Source organism: Sciurus vulgaris (genome assembly GCF_902686455.1).
Source record: "Sciurus vulgaris genome assembly, chromosome: 15".
In the NCBI taxonomy this organism is placed as follows: Eukaryota; Metazoa; Chordata; class Mammalia; order Rodentia; family Sciuridae; genus Sciurus; species Sciurus vulgaris.
The window spans coordinates 63,839,941-63,858,086 of NC_136476.1; the positions used below are offsets into that span (position 1 = coordinate 63,839,941).

The following is an 18,146-nucleotide window of genomic DNA, read 5'->3' on the forward strand; positions in this document are numbered from 1 at the left end:
ATTATGACCTATAAGGTGGTAGCAAGAATCAGTCCAAGAAAAGAGGCAGGGAGGAGCCTAGCCCGTGGTGGTCCCATGAGACACTTCTGGGCCTTATCTGAGAGGACAAGGCTTGGGCTGAGGCCCAGCCTACCTAATGAAGGGATGGGGCAACTTTCAGAGGGTGGAAAAGATACAACTTCTTAGCCACCTGGAATTGACTCCGGGAGAATTAAGCTTGGCAGAATCGTATATTCTTGGAAGTGGATTTTGAAGAGAACTTGAACTTGTAATTATACCAACAAAACTCACCCCTGTTGGTTGAAGACTGTTCCGCAGCAGGCACCACGCCAACATTTCACCTCCATTTTCTCTCTCACAGGAGCTGAGTATGGCCCCAGTTTCCACATGAGAAAACTGAGGACCAACGTCACACTGCTTGTGGGAGAGTATAGTTGAGATTCAAATCCAGATCTCCCTTCAACATGTCCTACTGCCTCCCAAAACTGAGAAGAAGGGAGCCTAAATACTGGTAAATTTACATAACATCTGGTAATCTTTCATCTGTATGCTGAGGTATTCTTCGAAGATATAAAAGAAAGCAAATGAAATTGTTTTTGCATTGTATCATTTTGACAGCCATCAGCTTCCCACATAGAGACTTACTTTGGCTTTTTGCAGTTATGTGAATATGCTTATAAGGACCTGTTACCCTAGGAGAGCAGGGTGTAGAGAACCCATGTCCCAAGGTAAGTGAGCAGATGGAACAGAAGCACCAGCCTTACAAAGTGAATGCCAGACTTTTAACTGAGTAAGTACATCCCGAAGCTTGGAGAGAATGTCTTTTTTCTTCTTATTCCTTTTTTTTTTTCCATGCTGGGGATCAAACCCAGAGCCTCCCACATGCTAGGCAAGTAAGTCTCCTGGAGAATTATGGTAAAAAGATACAATGCTTCAATTCTGTCCATTCTAATTCCTAAATATCACATACTCCTGCCAACCTGTCTCTTTACTACTATTTTCTGTGTCTTGGCCACTGTCACCTTGAGCCCCAGTTCTGGCAAGAGGCTTCTAAAAGGTCTCCCCCAATTCTATCTTATCTCATCTCCAACCCCATCTAGCCCATTCTCTACACGACAGTCTAGATGATCTTCCTACAATGTACACCAAGTCGCTCTTGCTTCAAACAGTAGAGAAAACACAGTCTGCTTTTGCTATCGGGTAGATCTGGGGATGAAGTGTGAAGAACTGGACCAGAGACTTTCAGGAAATTTAAGGAGGATATTTCTGATAGTCCTAACTGTCCAGTGACTGGGTGGGAATGTGAGCTCTTCATCACTGGTTGGTGGGTGGTGAGCAGAGACAGTCCCTTGGAGGCGGATGTAGCATCTTTTTTAAACATGGGGGCAGGAGTTTATGGGAAAAGGAGGACAGGAAAGCTAGATGATTTTTCAGTTTTTCCTGAGGCTGTATGAGTTCAGTCTCTGTAATCACATTAAATAAACAAGCAATTTTCCCTTGGGTCAAGGTTTGGGATTACACACAATTAATATTCTTTTCCTTCTCTTCCTTCTCCTCCCTTTCTTCCTTCCTGCCTCCAGACAACTTCTTTGAGAACTACTAGCCTTTGTACAGTTGAGGGGCAGGGAGTTTAATATCTAACTAATAAAAAGACAGGCAAAGATAGTGGCACTCCTTCAACCCTGTGGCATCTGTATGCCTCTCCATGAAAGAAATAGGGCCTCCCCTCTCCTCACTTTCTCCTTAAAGGAGAGGAGGGTTTGACTGAGTGAAAGTGAGGATTTGGGGGTAGGGGAACCACACCTTCTGCTATTCGTGTGGATTAGAATGGGATGGGGCACCCTCCACTGGCTGCCCCCAGTCAGGTGGATTTGTCTGGCTACACCATTTCATCAGCGCAGGAGGGTAGAAGGAGGCTGATATTTAGAGCTAAGCTGTTGGGTTGGCATTTTCTTTACCTATTGTCCTTTAAGAGAGCTTTTACAGCCCCAGAATGCCTCCACACGTACGTTGGAGCAGCCAGCACTAGCCATCCCAAAGCACAATGTTCCATTTAGAAGTTTTACAAACATTTGGTGAGCATCCACAGGTACTGCTCTAGATGGTAGCAACACAGGGAATTTGACCAAGTCCCTATCCTCATGAACTGGCTTTCCAGTGGGTGATACGGAACAAGTCATCAGATAAAAGCACACTATTCTTAGAATTGATGATAAATGCTTAGTGGGACAAAAGACTAAACTACACTGCAGGGTCAAACATGCCTCAAATTTCCATGGCTTACAATAACCAAGCTCCTTCTCCAGGTCTACCACAGGTCAATGACTCTCCTACTCCATTTTTTGACTTCAAGACGTACTGACAGAGCATTTCTGGTCTTGATGGCAGAGAGGATAGAAATAGAGTAAGTCACAGGCTGGCTACAGAGTTTCTTCCTGGAAGCAGTACACCTGGTGCTTGTCCACATTTTATCAATCAAGGCATGTAAAATGGCGTCTGCCCACCACACCTCAGGGAGAGAAATAGAGGTGTTGGGTGATATGATTTAACGGGTGGTGCACATTCACTCTGGGAGTCTGGACAGCGTGGTCTGAGTGAAGCAAGGACACGGCCCACATGAAGATATGGACAGAGCTGGTTCTACGTAGAGGGAGAGGAAGCACAAAGGGTCTGAGGGGGAAATGAGAAGAACTGAGAGCTGGGCAGGCCAACATTTAGAGATTGAAACAGGAGGAGGCAACAAAGGAAGGCTGAGGACGAACAGCCAGCAACACAGAAAAATCTAGTAAACCAGTGGGCGAAACAAATCACCCCCCCCCCCCAAAAAAAAAGTTTGCTGTTCTAGAATGCAAAAGAGATGAGTATTTCAGGAGGAAGAAGGTAATCGACTGTGCCAAATGTTTTTGAGAAGTCAGGTATGTTTGAGACTAAATGTCATCCAATCTCTTCATGGTTAAGGGCATTTGGGAGCCTTTTGGGGACAGTTGGAATTGAGTGGCGGGGATGAAAGCTTGATTTGTATTTTCATTACAGAATAGAGGTGGGGAAGCAGAGGTAGTGAGAACAGTGTTCTTTTAAAAAATTTTTTTTATATTGTAATTTTTTAATTTGTTATTTTTAGATATACATGATAGAGTGTATTTTGACATATAATACATATATGGAGTATAACTTATTCTAATTAGGATTCCATTCTTGTGGTTGAACATGATGTGGACTTCCAGTGATTGTATAGTCATATATGAACATGGGAAAATTATGTCCAATTCATTTTACTGTCTTTCCTATTCTCATCCCTCTTTCCTTCCCTTCATTTCCCCTTGTCTAATCCAATGAACTTCTATTCCCCCCAACCTCATGCATTGTGTGATAGCACCTGCATATCAGAGAGAACATTTGGCCTTTGGCTTTTTGGGACTGGCTTATTTCACTTAGGATGATAGTCTTCAGTTCTATCCATTTACCAGCAAATGACATAATTTCATTCTTCTTTACAGCTGAGTAATAGTCCATTGTGTATATATACCATATTTTCTTTATTAATTCATCTGTTGAAGGGCACTAGGTTGGCTCCATAGCTTCACTATTATAAGTTTAACTGCTATAAACATTGATGTGACTGTGTCATTGTAGTATGCCGATTTTAAGTCTTTTGTATATATGCCAATGTGTGGGATAACTGGGTCAAATGGTGGTCGCATTCCAAGTTTTCTGAGGAATTTCTATACTGCTTTTCAGAGTGGTTGCATCAATTTGTAGACATACCAGCAATTTATTGTTGCGTGTGCTCTTGATAATTGCCATTCTGACTGGAGTGAAATAAAATCTCAAAATAGTTTAAATTGCATTTGTCTAATTGCTAGAGATGTTGATTTTTTAACTGTTGACCATTTATATTTCTTCTGTGAAGTGCCTGTTCAGTTTTGTTGTCCATTTATTGGTTGGGTTATTTGGGGTTTTCTTGGTGTTTTTTGAATTCTTTGTATATCCTGGAAATTAAGGCCCTATTGAGGTACAGGTAGCAAAGGTTTTCTTCCATTCTGTAGATTCTCTCTTCATGTTCTTGATTGTTTCTTTTACCATTAAGAAACCTTTTTGTTTGATACCATCCCATTTACTTACTGTACTTTAGGAGTCTTACTGAGGAATTTGGTTCCTAAGCCAATATGATGAAGAGTTGGGCCTACTTTTTTTCTAGTAGGTACAGGGTCTCTGGTCTAATGCCTAAGTTCTTGATCCACTTTGAGTTTTGTGCAGGGTGAGAAATAGGGCTTAAACTTTATTTTATATAGATTTCTGTTTTCCCAGCACCATTTGTTGAAGAGGTTATCTTTTCTACAATGTATGTTCATGGCTCCTTTGTCTAGTATGAGATAACTGTATTTATGTGGGTTTCTCTCTGTGCCTTGTCTTCTGAGAACAGTTTTTCTTAAAATAAGGCAGTGACTAGGAGGGGGTGTGTGGCCAACAGAGGTTCTATTTATTTATTTATTTAGTCTGTTCTGTGTCCATTTAGTTTCATCTTTGTTAGTTTAAATGGCAGCTATTACACCATGGTTGGGTTTTGTGTTTTAATGGAATGGCCCTTTCAAGTCATAGACAGGTGGCATCTGTGTGGCTCTTCAGAGTCCATGTGTCCTTATGCTTTGACTCTGCCATTTTGTCTTGGGTTTGCTCTTTCCTCAAAGCTACTATGTCATGAAACTACAAAGACAGAGGTAGATTTCAGAGACAGTCTCTCTCCCATCATGCTGAGTTATCCAATCTTATCTGGTCCCAGCAGTCAGAGACTTTCTCTTGATTAATATTATCTGAGACTCCTCAGTTCTCTTAGTGTTTGGTGGCACTGACTTCTTTTGAAACTTAATAGTTTTATGACTTTTATTAATTTACAAGCCTGCATTCCTGTGTATTATGACTCAACCATAAGTCTCTTAGGAACCAACAGTCACCATAAAGGAGTTGTGTTTTCCTTTGTAGCAGACCTACCTTAAGATTTCTTTTTACAGGATTACTGCAAAGCTATCACTTCCTTTTAATAAGTACAATCAATTCTTAAGGAAGTTTTTGGAAGCAGAACTATAGGGTTTTTCATTTTAAGGTTCCATGTTTTTGCTTTGCTCTGGCTTCTCCTAGCTTGATGTTACGTGTGGATATTAAATGTATCCCTAGGTCTGCAAAATTAGGGTCCAGGTCCAGCCCATAGCCAACTAGCCAGCATAAGCCTGACACTCATTTGTCTGGTTACTTTGTCCATTAGGTTTGTCTTCCTATCTTATCAACAGAATCCATGAATTCCTGGTAACTTGTACCTAAAAATCAATTTTCATTCAACAACTTACTTTATATTTTGATTTTGTTCTTCTTAAGTCAAACCACCTTTTTTTAAACTTTCTTTAGAAAACAGGGAATTACATTCCCCTTCTAGAACTGTTCTGAAGACTTTAGGGACTGTTCAGAGCATTGTGGCTCCCACTATTATAAGGACTGCTTTTTTGAAAGCTTCCATTGAGCCTCTCTGGCTTATCTCCAGAATCTCCACAATCCCCAGAATGCATCTGGTCTGACTTTCTGGGGAAAGTGATCAAGGTCTTGCCTCCTTTCATTATATGTAAATCCTAAGTTCAAGTTCACCCTGCCTAGATTATGCTTTAATTGAGAGGTTTTTGGTTTTGTCCACCTAGCAGAGGTTCTCAGCCTGTAAGTAGACTGTGTGGTGTTATTAGAAGGAGGAGTAATAGAATTATGAAATCTTCTTCTTTTGGCTGCTCTGAGAATGTACTACTCTTCCTTTCTCTCTCTCTGAGCATATATTGAGACAAAGTGAAAACATCCTGACATTTGTGAGTAGTCAGACATGAATAAGGTCAAGGTCTGTAGCACTATTATTTATTGACTATGTGACTTTGGTCAATGTTTCAGCCTAAATCTTTTCCTGTATAAAAGGTGGGTGGTAAAGACCTATGCCATTAAATTTTAGTAAGTATCCATAATACTGTGTGAAGTGCTCAGTATAAATAGAAGTTATAAAAACTGGTACTATTACTGATGTAGATAATAATAATAATGATAACAATAATAATAATAAAGCATGTGTCATATAGAGCTAGACTACAGCTAAACATCAATGAATAGAACTTAATCCTTTACCCTAAACCATCTCCTGAATTGGTGGGATGCATAAAGGAATGATTCTAACACAGCTCAGCATATGGAATGGTAGTGCAAGTGCAAAATCTTAAAGAAAAAAACAGTTGATTCTGTTTAGATGGTATCAGGACAATGCTACCTAAGTTGGGGATTTCTAAAGAATAGGGAACATTTTTGGCAGCAAGCACATTATCAACTAAGGGATAGAGATAAGAAATGATATTCTGGCTTTTGAAATAATGGGCGAATTAAATTCAGGTCATGGTAGAATAATGGTAGCTGCCTAAAGATAAATTTTTCCACATCCCCCCACAACTATACACATGATAAGGAGGGCAAATAAAATTACCTATAATCTAAGCCTAGAGCACACTTAAGGAATAGAATCCTACAAACTGCAATTTCTGTATGAGTGGGATATGGTAGGCAGAATAATTTCCCACCTCTCCAAAGACATCGACAACCTAGCTGTGGGTATTTTATAAGACAAAATGGAATTAAAGTCGCAAAGAAATTAAGGTGGATAATCAGATGATCTTGAGATGGGGAGATTATCCTGAATTATCCAACTGGGCCCAGTATACCACAAATATTCTCAAAAGCGAAGGAAGGAGACAGAAGAGAAAGAGTCACAGAGACACTCATTGATCTTGCTGACTTTGAAGATGGATGGTGTGGCCACAGACAAGGAATGAAAATCACTTCTAGAATCTGGAAAAACAAGGAAACATTCTTCCCTAGAACCTGTAGAAAGAATGCTGTTCTGCTGGCACCCTGGCTTGAACCCAGTGAGAATCATTTTAGATTTCTGACTTTCGGAACTGAAAGATAATAAATTTGTATTGTTTGAAGGCACTAAGTTTCTGGTACTTTATTATAGAAACAAGAGTACACTAATAATACATAGGGAAATAAACAGGCCAACACTTAGGTATACTGTGAAGTCAGTGCCAGAGAAGAGTTAGGCAGAGGCTTCATAAAAAAGAAGGAATAGTTGAGGGACAGCCTTAGCATTGGAGGAATCACGTATTATCATCCTTACAATGAAAGAGAGCTGCCGAAAGTGAGAAAACACTGAGGATGAGTTTGAGATGTTGTGTATTAGAACATTGGTTACTAGAGAATTGAAACATAGAGAATTCACAGGATATGGGATTTAAGGCAGCTGTTTGAGAAGTCACTGCTTTGGAGGAACAGAGGACTGATTTGGAGCAGGAGATGTGTCCTACAGGTTTGGTGGTAAATGGAAATAAGAGAGCAAGCTTTGCAAATAAATTATACTACAGAAACAGAAGATAATCATTAAATCAGAAGGCACACCAACCCTTATGCTCATCCTCAATCCAAATAAAAGGGACTTTTGACAAAGGATCTACCAATGAAAGAAACTAATGCCATTGTAACAATGTAAAGAATAATTTTTCTATTTGTTCTAATTACTTATACATGACAGTTGAATGCATTTTGACACATCATACATAAACGTAATATACCTTCTCATTCTTCTGGTTGTACGTGATGTAGAATCATACTGGTTGTGTAATTATATATGTACATAGGGTAATACTGTCTGATTCATTCTACTATCTTTCCTACCTGAAACCCTCCTCCCCCTTTCCTCCCCTCTGCCTAATGCAAAGTACCTCTAGTTTTCCCAAAGCCCCCCTAATTGTGATTTAGCATCTACATATCAGAGAAAACATTCAACTTTTGTTTTTTTGTGGATTGGCTTATTTTATTTAGCATGGTATTCTCCATTTACCTGAAATTGCCATAATTTCATTCTGCTTTAAGGCTGAGTAATAGTCCATTGTGTATATATACCACATTTTACTTATCCATTCATATGTTGAAGGGCATCTAGGTTGGTTCCATAGTTTGGCTATTGTGAATTGAGCTGCTATAGGCACTAATGTGGCTGTGTCACATTAGTAAGGTGATTTTAAATCCTTCGGGTATAAACCATGGAGTGGGATAGCTAAGTCAATGGTGGTTCTATTCCAAGTTTTCTGAAGAATTTCCATACTTCTTTCCATAATGGCTGCACCAATTTGCAGTCCCACCAGCAATGTGTAAGTGAACATTTTTCTCCACATCCTCCCCAACATTTATTGTTGCTTGTATTCTTAATAAATATCATTCTGACTGGAGTGAGATGACCAATATCCCTGATGAACATAGATGCAAAAATTCTCAATAATATTCTGACAAATCACATACAAAAACATATTAATAGTGCACCATGATCAACTGGGGTTCATCCCAGGGATGCAAACTTGGTTCAACATACAGAAATCAATAAATGCAATTCATTACATCAATAGACTTAAAGACAAGAATCATATACTTGACCATCTCTATAGATGCAGAAAAAGCATTGGACTAAATACAGCACCCTTTATGTTCAAAAATTAGAAAACTGGGGATAATAGGAACATACCTCAACATTGTAAAAGCTATCTATGCTAAACCCAAGGCCAACATCATTCTAAATGGAGAAAAATTGAAAGCATTCCCTCTAAAAACTGGAACAAGACAAGGATGCCCTCTTTTACCACTTTTATTCAATGTAGTTCTGGAAACTCTAACCAGAATAATTAGACAGAGGAAAGAATCAAAGGTATACAAATAGGAAAAGAAGAACTCAAACTATTATTATTTGCTAATGACCTGATTCTATATTTAGAAGATTCAAAATATTCCACCAGAAAACTTCTATAACCAATAAATGAATTCAGCAGGACATAAAATTAATACCCATAACTCAGTTGTGTTCCTATACATTAGTGATGAATCTACTGAAAGAGAAATTAGGAAAACTATCCCACTCACAATAGCCTCAAAGGAAGCAAAATATTTGGGAATCAACAAAAGAGGTGAAAGACCTCTACAATGAAAAACATAACATTAAAGAAAGAAATTGAAGTCCTTAGAAGATGGAAATGTCTCCCATGCTCTTGAATAGGCAGAATTAATACTGTCAAAATGACCATACTACCAAAAGTTTCATACAGATTTAATGCAATTCCTATTAAAATCCCAATGACATTCTTCATAGAAACAGAAAAAGCAATCATGAAATTCATTTGGAAAAATAAGAGACCCAGAATAGTCAAAGCAATCCTTAGTAAGAAGAGTGAAGCAGGAGGCATCACAATACCAGAACTTAAACTATACTACAGAGCAATAGTAACAAAAACAGCATGATATTGGCACCAAAACAGACATGAATGTCAATGGTACAGAATAGAAGACAGAGAGCCAAATCCACATAAATACAGTTATCTCATACTTGTCAAAGGCATCAAAAACATTCATTGGAGAAAAGATAGCCTCTTCAACAAATGGTGCTGGGAAAACTGGAAATCCACGTGTAGCAAAATGAAATTAAACCCCTATCTCTCACCCTTGCACAAAACTCAATTCAAAGTGGATCAAAGACTTAGGCCTTAGAACAGAGATCCTGTGCCTAGTAGAAGCAAAAGTAGGCCCAAATCTTCACCATGTTGCCTTAGGAACTAACTTCCTGAACAAGACTTCTAAAATGTAAGATGTAAAATCAAGAATCAATAAATGGGATAGAATCAAATGAAAAAGTTTCTTCTCAGCAAAGGAAAAAATCAATAATGTGAAGAGAGATCCTACAGAATGGGAGAAAATCTTTACCACCAGCACCTCAGATAGAGCATTAATCTCCAGGATATATAAAGAACTTGAAAAACTCAAGGCCAAAAAAATAAATAACCCAATCAATAAATGGACTAAGGAACTAAACAGAGACTTCCCAGAAGAAATACAATTGATCACCAAATATATGAAAAAATGTTCAACATCTCTAGCACTTAGAAAAATGCAAATCAAAACTAAGAATACTTTTGAAAAAGGGAATCTGATAATCCATTTGAACCCAGTACTTCTGCTAACAAAGCAATTATTGCTAGCTGAGAAAATATAAGATATTGGAAAATAAATAGAAAAGAATACTGGAATAATGAAAAAAAGAAGGAAAATTCCTCCCCTAAAATTAATCACAGAGCACAAAAAAATCAGGACACAATCTCCTATCTCAATTAAATGTCTAAAAGCAGGTAGATATGAAAATTATCCTCAAATAAAAAATTAAAAAACTCAAAATTTAGATAGGCAGAATATTCAAGGAGACAGGAAGTTAGTGTTGACAAAATTCAGAAAAAAATTTGAAGAAAAAGTCCAAGCCATTTCATAATAAAGATAGGTGTTTAAGAAGAATAGATTCAACTACAAATATAGGAAGATGAATTAGGACATAGAAGGGAAACAGATGAGAGAATCATAAAACAAAAGTAGAATTGTTGAAAGAAAAAGAGATAGATCTCGAAGACAGGTGTAGAATAACCAAAATACCCATGGAGTTCCAGAAGAATGAATAGAAATCAAGGAAACAAAACTTATATGTGAAAACTATAATCCAAAGCTGTCAGGAAAAACATGACCTAAATTTACATATTTAAAGGGCCTGCCATATGCTTAAGAAAATTGACCCAGAACATTCAACTCTGAGTCATCATCTTTAACAGTAAAGTTAAAAACATCATATGAACTCCAGGCAAAATTATAAGCTCACTTCAAAGTGAAAACTTGGGTTGGCATTTGAATTGTGAGGAGTGAAACACTATTTCCAAGAGACTTAGGAAATAGTGTTAGGAAAGGATTTTATAGCCTGCCAACTTGTACTTTAAAATCAAGGTTATGGAATAACAGTTTAAATATGTGGGAACTCAGCAAACACTATGTGTGAGTCCTTTTTGAAGAATCTAAGAGAAGATGAACTTTATCACATCTTATCAAGCTATGACTAGGGAAAGTTTGACCCACAGGGAAGCATTAAATATATTTAAATGTGGATTCTAGACTTAAGATCTGGGGCGAGATCTGACAACAAAAATAAGAATGTAAAAGAATAGTAACTTTATATATTTTTAGAAAATAGAAGTAATATAACCAAATTATGATAGTAAAAGAGAGAACGGATAGATGATGTAAAAAATGAAACAAAACATCCCCAAAACAAAACAACTCAGTGATTGACAGAGAGGCAATGTGAGAGGCACAGAATGTACTTAAAGGTGAAAAACCAAACAATAGAAGCCAAAGTAAGGAGAAAAGTTTCAAAGGACATTATGCAAATCCCTTAGAATAACCAAGAGAAATATCAAAAAGAAAAAAAAATTAGATCATATAAATAAAATATTTCATACTACAAATCACATGCAAACTTTCCTACAAGAAAGAAGGGATACCAATAAACAGAGGTATAGAGAAGTTAAATAACATTTCCTGGACCAGACAGTGAACTTCGCAGAGCTGGAAACAGAACATTTGTCACTTAGAGCACTTTTTTTGTTTGTTTGTTTTGTTTTTAGATTAAATAGAGACATAAGATTTTGTAAAGAATGTATCTCAGTAAAAATGTCTTAACATCATCGAATGATTATTAAACTCATCTGAAAAAGACTGAAAAACCAAATAATGAGGAACAGAGTAGATTAGTGTACCACATAATAAAAATAAGAGAAAATATTCCATAATTAAAATCATGAAGTAGTATCATCTAATTAAACATAAAAAGAAATAGGAGAAAATATATTAGATATGAATTAGTGAATAGCTGATCTCTAGTTTTACATAGCTGGCCATCAGTTCTGAAAATAAAGTGAGATTCATACCTCATGCAAAATAACATTAAAAATCTAGCTAGTCAACATAATAGATAATGGAAATGGTATCACATTTTTGGAGAGACAATGATATTATCAGTTTCAAGATATTAGATTAAATCACAAAGTTGAAAATAAATTTGATCACCTGAGATAATATCTGTTCAGTAAAAACGTGTAACAATTTAGCAAGAGAAAACATTTACAACAGACATGATAATGCTTAATGTCTTAATGTCTTAAAAGATATATCCAAGTTGAAAAAATCTGAAGACCCTCAGGCAAATATACAAATTTTGGGGAAAAATTAGTTCAACTACACTAGTTTAGCAAATAATTTACATTTTTATTCCCATTAGAGTAGTACTACTTTGGAAAATATACTACTCAGGGTTGCAGTCAAATTGTTACTTAAACCATTAATAGCAGCATAGTGGATGAATGCAAACCTTTTAGAAAGCAAGACCACAAATGGAAACAAGTAATTATAAAATATTCAGGCATTTTACATTTTTCAGTTTGTTTCCACTAATTGGTCCTAGGGAAAAATATGACAAAAGGAAAAAGAATAGTGATCATTTATATTAGAGTTTGGAAACAATCTAAGTATATGATGATAGAGAAATTGTTATAAATATGGCACCTTGATTTAGAAGATATTTATGTGATGATCCTAAGGATCAAAGTAATATAAAGACCTTCTAAACATATAATAAATAAAAATTATAAAACATGATAGCATTCTGGAGAAGTCAACTATGCCTGAACATAGATATAGACAGGAAGAGAACAAGGAAATAAAAAAGTTCATTTTATTGCAAATTTGGTATTTTTCAAATAAGATGTTTTTACTTTCTGTCTTCCATTCATACCATTTGTATCATATGATTATGCAATATATAAGTCATCCCTACATTCTCTCCCTGAGATCCCTGGCCTATTTCTATTTTACTGTAGTCATTTTCTTACTGTATTTTAATTGTATGTTTGCTCAGTTTCTCCATTAACTTGTAAGATTCCTGAGGTCATCTCTGATATGAAGATCATGCTTATCACAGAGTAACCACTGAGATAATAATGGAGAAAAGAAAGGAATCCCCCTAACATGAAGCAAATAAAGTCTAGAATGTCTCCACCACTTTCTAATGTGCTACTGGGGGAGATTTTTAACTTTTTAACAATATTTTTTATGTGTTGGGCTGGAGTAAAGTGGGCATTGGAGAAAACTAAAGCAGCAAAGGTGAAAGAGGAATCTTAGTTAATACAAACTTACTTAAGGATCATTTGAATGAAACTGGTTTGTGCTCTCAACTTCCACAGCATCATATCATTTGTCCTTGTCAGTGATTTGCTACCTGAAACAAATGTTTTTTCCTTTTATTAGCAATACAGGAAACTCTGTGGGTCAGAGTTAGGACTGTGACCTCTATTAAACCAGGCTGTAAGATGGTATCTAGGAAAAATAGAGTAAAGGGACACACTTTCTATTCACTGATCTAATTTTTGGGTCTGGTTAGACCTTCCAGAACGCTGTGTCCTTGGTTTAGTATAGGAACTATGTTAACTAAGAGGGTTTTTTTTGTTGTTGTTGACAAAAAGGAAAAAGAAATTTTATTGCAGCGTCGTAACAGAGGGCACTTCTGGCCCAGACGTTGTTTCTGCCCATCAGTAGGAATGGGGTTTTTTGTTTGTTTGTTTGTTTGTTGTTTTTTAAAAGAGGGGATTCAAGTCTGCATTCCATATGGTGTATGTCCAGAGTTGTAATTAATTTGCTAAATTGGGATATAGTAATTTCTTAGATCTTCTGATGCCATCTCCAAGTTTGAACTACTTCTTTCCTGTGCTGGGTGTGTGCTCAAGAACAGATAACTCTGCCTAGCGGGGGGAAGAAAGGTAATCCTGTTTCCCTGGAGATTAGGGAGGTGAAGGGAGAGAGGAAGAGAAAGAGATATGCCTATTTTAAGCCTACGTTGCAGTGGCAGAGAAGCAAGAGCTATATTCAAAGAATAAACTAGATTACTCTTATATTTCCCTATTGTCCATTTCTACATTCCATTTCTATGGAAAAATGGGTGATGGCATCTCCAAGTTGCTTCCTGCTGCGAGAGGGCAAAGTTGGGGGAAGTAACCCCAAGTCCTTGTTCTCCATCATGTGGGGATGCATGAAGAACTAAGGGCATTTAGCATCAGGGCAGTCCAAGGCCCATTGGTGGGTGACTGGACAAGGCATACATAGGGCAGGGATCATGCTAGAACAACAATAAATAAGACAGCAAAGCATTACTTTTGGTAAACAATTAGCACAAAAGAAATTAGTATTTCTGAAGACTGTATCTCATAATCATACCAGTGAAAAACAGATCAAATTTGTGTATGTTAGGAAAATTTGTAGGTCTATGAGATCAGGCTCAAATTGACTCAGGACAAACATGTGACTCAAGAGTCGTGTGTGATCATTATTATTAGGCATTCCCTCACAAGAACCCTTCCTTTATAGTCTCCAGCTTTACTTACTTTTGGTAGTGCTGACACAGTATATATTGTGAGTTACATTAAAGAAATCATTGTCTTAACTTTTATGGCTGTGCTTTGATCATACTCTCCTCCCTGGTGTTAAAGACCAAGTTGATCTTAAAATTGACCTTGTTCTTATCTACTCTTAGGGTCAGCTGAGATTTCTCAGAGATCATTCTTGGGAACATGTAAGAAGCCTCTTTGCCAAAAGATTTGACTCAAGTTTTCTTATTATTACTCCCTTGCTCTTCTGGAGAACAGAATATTTTGATTTTCAAGAATTTCTATTTCAAAATATTATTGCTAATGAAAATAGAAGTAGTCCATTTGTTTTTGTTTTAGAGTTCTAAGCTCTACGAGATCAGGAACCCTTGTTCACCACCTTAGTCCCAGAACTCGAGTACCTGAGCTAATGCTGAGCATGTAGGACACGCTCAGTGTCATTAAACTAAACTATGGAATGACTTGTTGACAACCACATCTTTTTTCTTTAGCTTAATGTCTTTCATCTAAAGTTTCATGTGACCAATTTTATCTTTGAGGAACTGAGTTTTTTTTTTTTCATGTGGAAGTTACGAAAATTAGATTTCCCCTCATCTCCCTCTTCCTTCTTCCTCTCCTCCTCCTCCTCCTTTTTTATTCTTCTTTTTGTTTTCTCCTCCTCTCTCCTACTCCTCTCCATCTTTCTTTCTCTCTTCTTTATTATATGCCTCATTATCATCCTTCTCTTCCTTTTTCTTTTTGATGCCTCAGTTACTAGAAATTTTTAAACTAAAAACATGTGTAGTCAATTATAATCTAGCTGTAGGAACTCTAATAGACCTCGTCATTACCATAGTTTTTCCTGGGTTTATTTAAGTCCATATTCCTGGAATCAAATGGATATGATTTGAAGTCTGATCTCTCCACCTACCTTCCCTGAACCTCTTTCCTTATTTGTAAGGGAGCGTAACCTACAGGTTCTTGGTTCACTGTGAAGATTTAAAAAAAAAACAAAGGGCTATACAATATACGTTGTTCAATAAATCCTTATCCTCATCTTTCATTTTGATTACTTATCTCAAATCACATTTTTTTGTTTTGAGAAGTTGTTGGGATTTAATCTGATTGTTGAGGGCATGGTCCTCTGTACCAGGTATGTGTTGAGTGCTCAGGGAGGGGGCATTTATAAGAACCATGCTGCCCACATTCAAAGTATGTCTAGGCCCACAGTCAAGAGAGTGATGTGACTGTTTTTAATTAAATATGTTGTTTTATGAGGCAATGCTTGGAGAGAGAGAGAGATCTTGGAATTATTATTTTACTATCCTCCTCCTCCTCCTCCTTCTGCTCTCTTTCTGTCTCTCTCTCTTCTTACTGTTCTTTCAGAGAACATGAAGTAAACAAAGATTTCCCTACTACAGTTTGGCATTGTCAGACATGTGTGAGTTTGAGATACCAGTAGTGACTTGTTCTCTCACTTCCTGCTTACAGCATCAACCACTTAGTAGGAACTCTCATCCTCTGTCAGACCATCATGGGAAACAGGTGGCTCATCTCTTGAAATGAATGTGATGTATGTGAAAGCAGAAAGATTGAAATGCAGCTATCTCATTTTAGTCTGTTAACAAATAGGCCCTGGGCCATGGGACACACTGTGAGTACCCTGGGGTCAACAATGAACAAATAGTTATAGAATATGCAAGGTGATGTTATCCAAAGAGGCACGGAAGTACTGGCACGCACTCGGGAGGGGAGGGGAATACATCCCAGTGCAGGCCAGGGACTCTCCAGCAAAGCTCTCTGTGACCACTCATTCCTTGCTTATCATATACTTGAGCTGTTGGCTTTTCAGGTGTGCAAACACAGAAACGTAAGTCACGAATGGTATGTACCTTGTCTATTCTGTTGGACTTTCACACTCTACTGCCATTTGTTTTTATGTATTTCCAGTGAACTGTGAGTTCCAAGAGGGCATTGTCAATGTCTTATTCAAGTTTGAATCCCAGAGGCCAAAACAGTGCCAGGGTCATAGTAGATGTTTAGTAAATATTTGATAAAAAATAAAGCTGGAGCTCATAGTCTCAGGGAGAGGGATAGGGAGGGCAAAGTAAACCAGTGCTTCTCAGATGATACTTGGTTAAACATCAGTTTTTTTAAATTAAAAAAATTACAATTTCTTTTAGATTTATATTTTGAACAATAATTTTGAAAAAATAAAAAAACATGCAAATCATCAAATAATTTTTCTCATATTTACACATGAACTTCTCCTTTCAAGTTGCTATAAAAGCATTTTGTGCATGTGTTTCTCATTGTGACTGGTAAGAGTTTACAGACTGGCAGCTGTGCATGGCCACATTTACTTCTAGATAACTATATACAAATATATGTACAGTATGCTGATGTTGTGAAATTGCTAGAGTAAAATGAAGCCCAGGAATAGGGTAGAGAAGTGTGGAGTGGGGAGGGTGGGGTTGCTACTTCATTGAACAGAGTTGGGGGACTTCTCTGATAAAATGAGGTTTGAGTAGAGAATGGGATGAAGTGAGAATGAGCCTTGTAGTTATCAAAGGAGAGTTTCTGGGAAAGAAAACAACAGGATAAAGACTCTGAAGTGAGATTACTTCTGTGCCCTAGGAGTGGGGTCAGGGAGAAAAGGATGAGACTACCAGGGCCTAAAAGATAATTAAGAGAATTTTAAAATTTTATTTTGAGCCATTAGCAGATGTTGAACAAAGGTGTCACATGATCTGGATTATAACTGCAGTCATATTGGCTCCTTTATGAAGATCGCAGGAGAGAAAGTTAGGAAGCTCTTGTGTGATGTACAAGGACAAATGATGGTCACTCAGTCAGGGAGGTAGCAGTGGAGATGGTGAGAAGACTTTGGAACATGAGTTGTACTGGAAGGCAGAACAACCAACATTGACTCATAGATTGTACGTTGACTACAAGAAAAAGAAAGTCAAGGTCATCGCCATGGATTTCAGAGAAAGTCAATGATCAGTTGTTGACATTCATTGATTGAGATTGGGCTGTCTGCCCTTGGGGCATGAGTGATAAAGATGATTTATTCTGGACCTGTTAAATTTGGGATACTTATTTGACACACAAAGAAGATGTTGAATAGGCTATTGTGCATATGAGATTGGAGTTTAATTGGAATTCGAAAACTGGAGTTGTCAAATCAGAGGTCATAAGTATATGGAAGGAATGTAAAGCCACAGGTCTGAATGACCTCACTTAAGATGTGAGTTCATAAGTATATGGAAGGAATGTAAAGCCACAGGTCTGAATGACCTCACTTAAGATGTGAGTTCAGACAGAGAAATAAATAGGTCTGATACTTCAGTCCTTGGACCTTTCCACATGGAAAAGGTCTGGGATGAGGAAGAACAAGCAGAGATTGAGAATGAGCTGCTACATCAGAAGGTCAAAATTTAACTCTACACTTTTTTCAACAATTGGTTTTAGGTGTCTAGGCTCTTGTTTAGGAAACTCTGTAAGAGAAGTAATATTTTGGAAAGCTTTAGATGCCTTTGAAGTGGTTGATGTTTCAAAAAAATAGATGTTTTCATGCTTAAAGGAATAAACTCTCAGCTACCTTTCAAGCCCAGCTGTCCACAATCACTTACTCTTCAGGAGTCCTGTATTACTGAATGGCTACTTTCAAATTTTAGATTTATAAGATGTGCTACAGTACAAAAAATACTTTCCTATAGTCTATCTCCCTTGAACTTTACAGCAAACCTCCTAGGAAAATAGAGCATTATTTTGAACTTTTATTTTATTTATGGAGGAGAT

The 18,146-nt window shown here is 37.2% G+C and overlaps 1 long non-coding RNA gene across 1 annotated transcript in view; it reads left to right on the forward strand.

Moving 5' to 3' along the window:
* The first annotated feature begins 2,421 nt into the window (after nt 1-2,421).
* LOC306645686 overlaps nt 2,422-18,146 on the forward strand; it is a 39,573-nt gene continuing 23,848 nt past the window's right edge. The window contains exon 1 of the long non-coding RNA XR_013759703.1: nt 2,422-2,915. This is a non-coding gene — a long non-coding RNA (uncharacterized lncRNA). The remainder of the gene's footprint in view (nt 2,916-18,146) is intronic.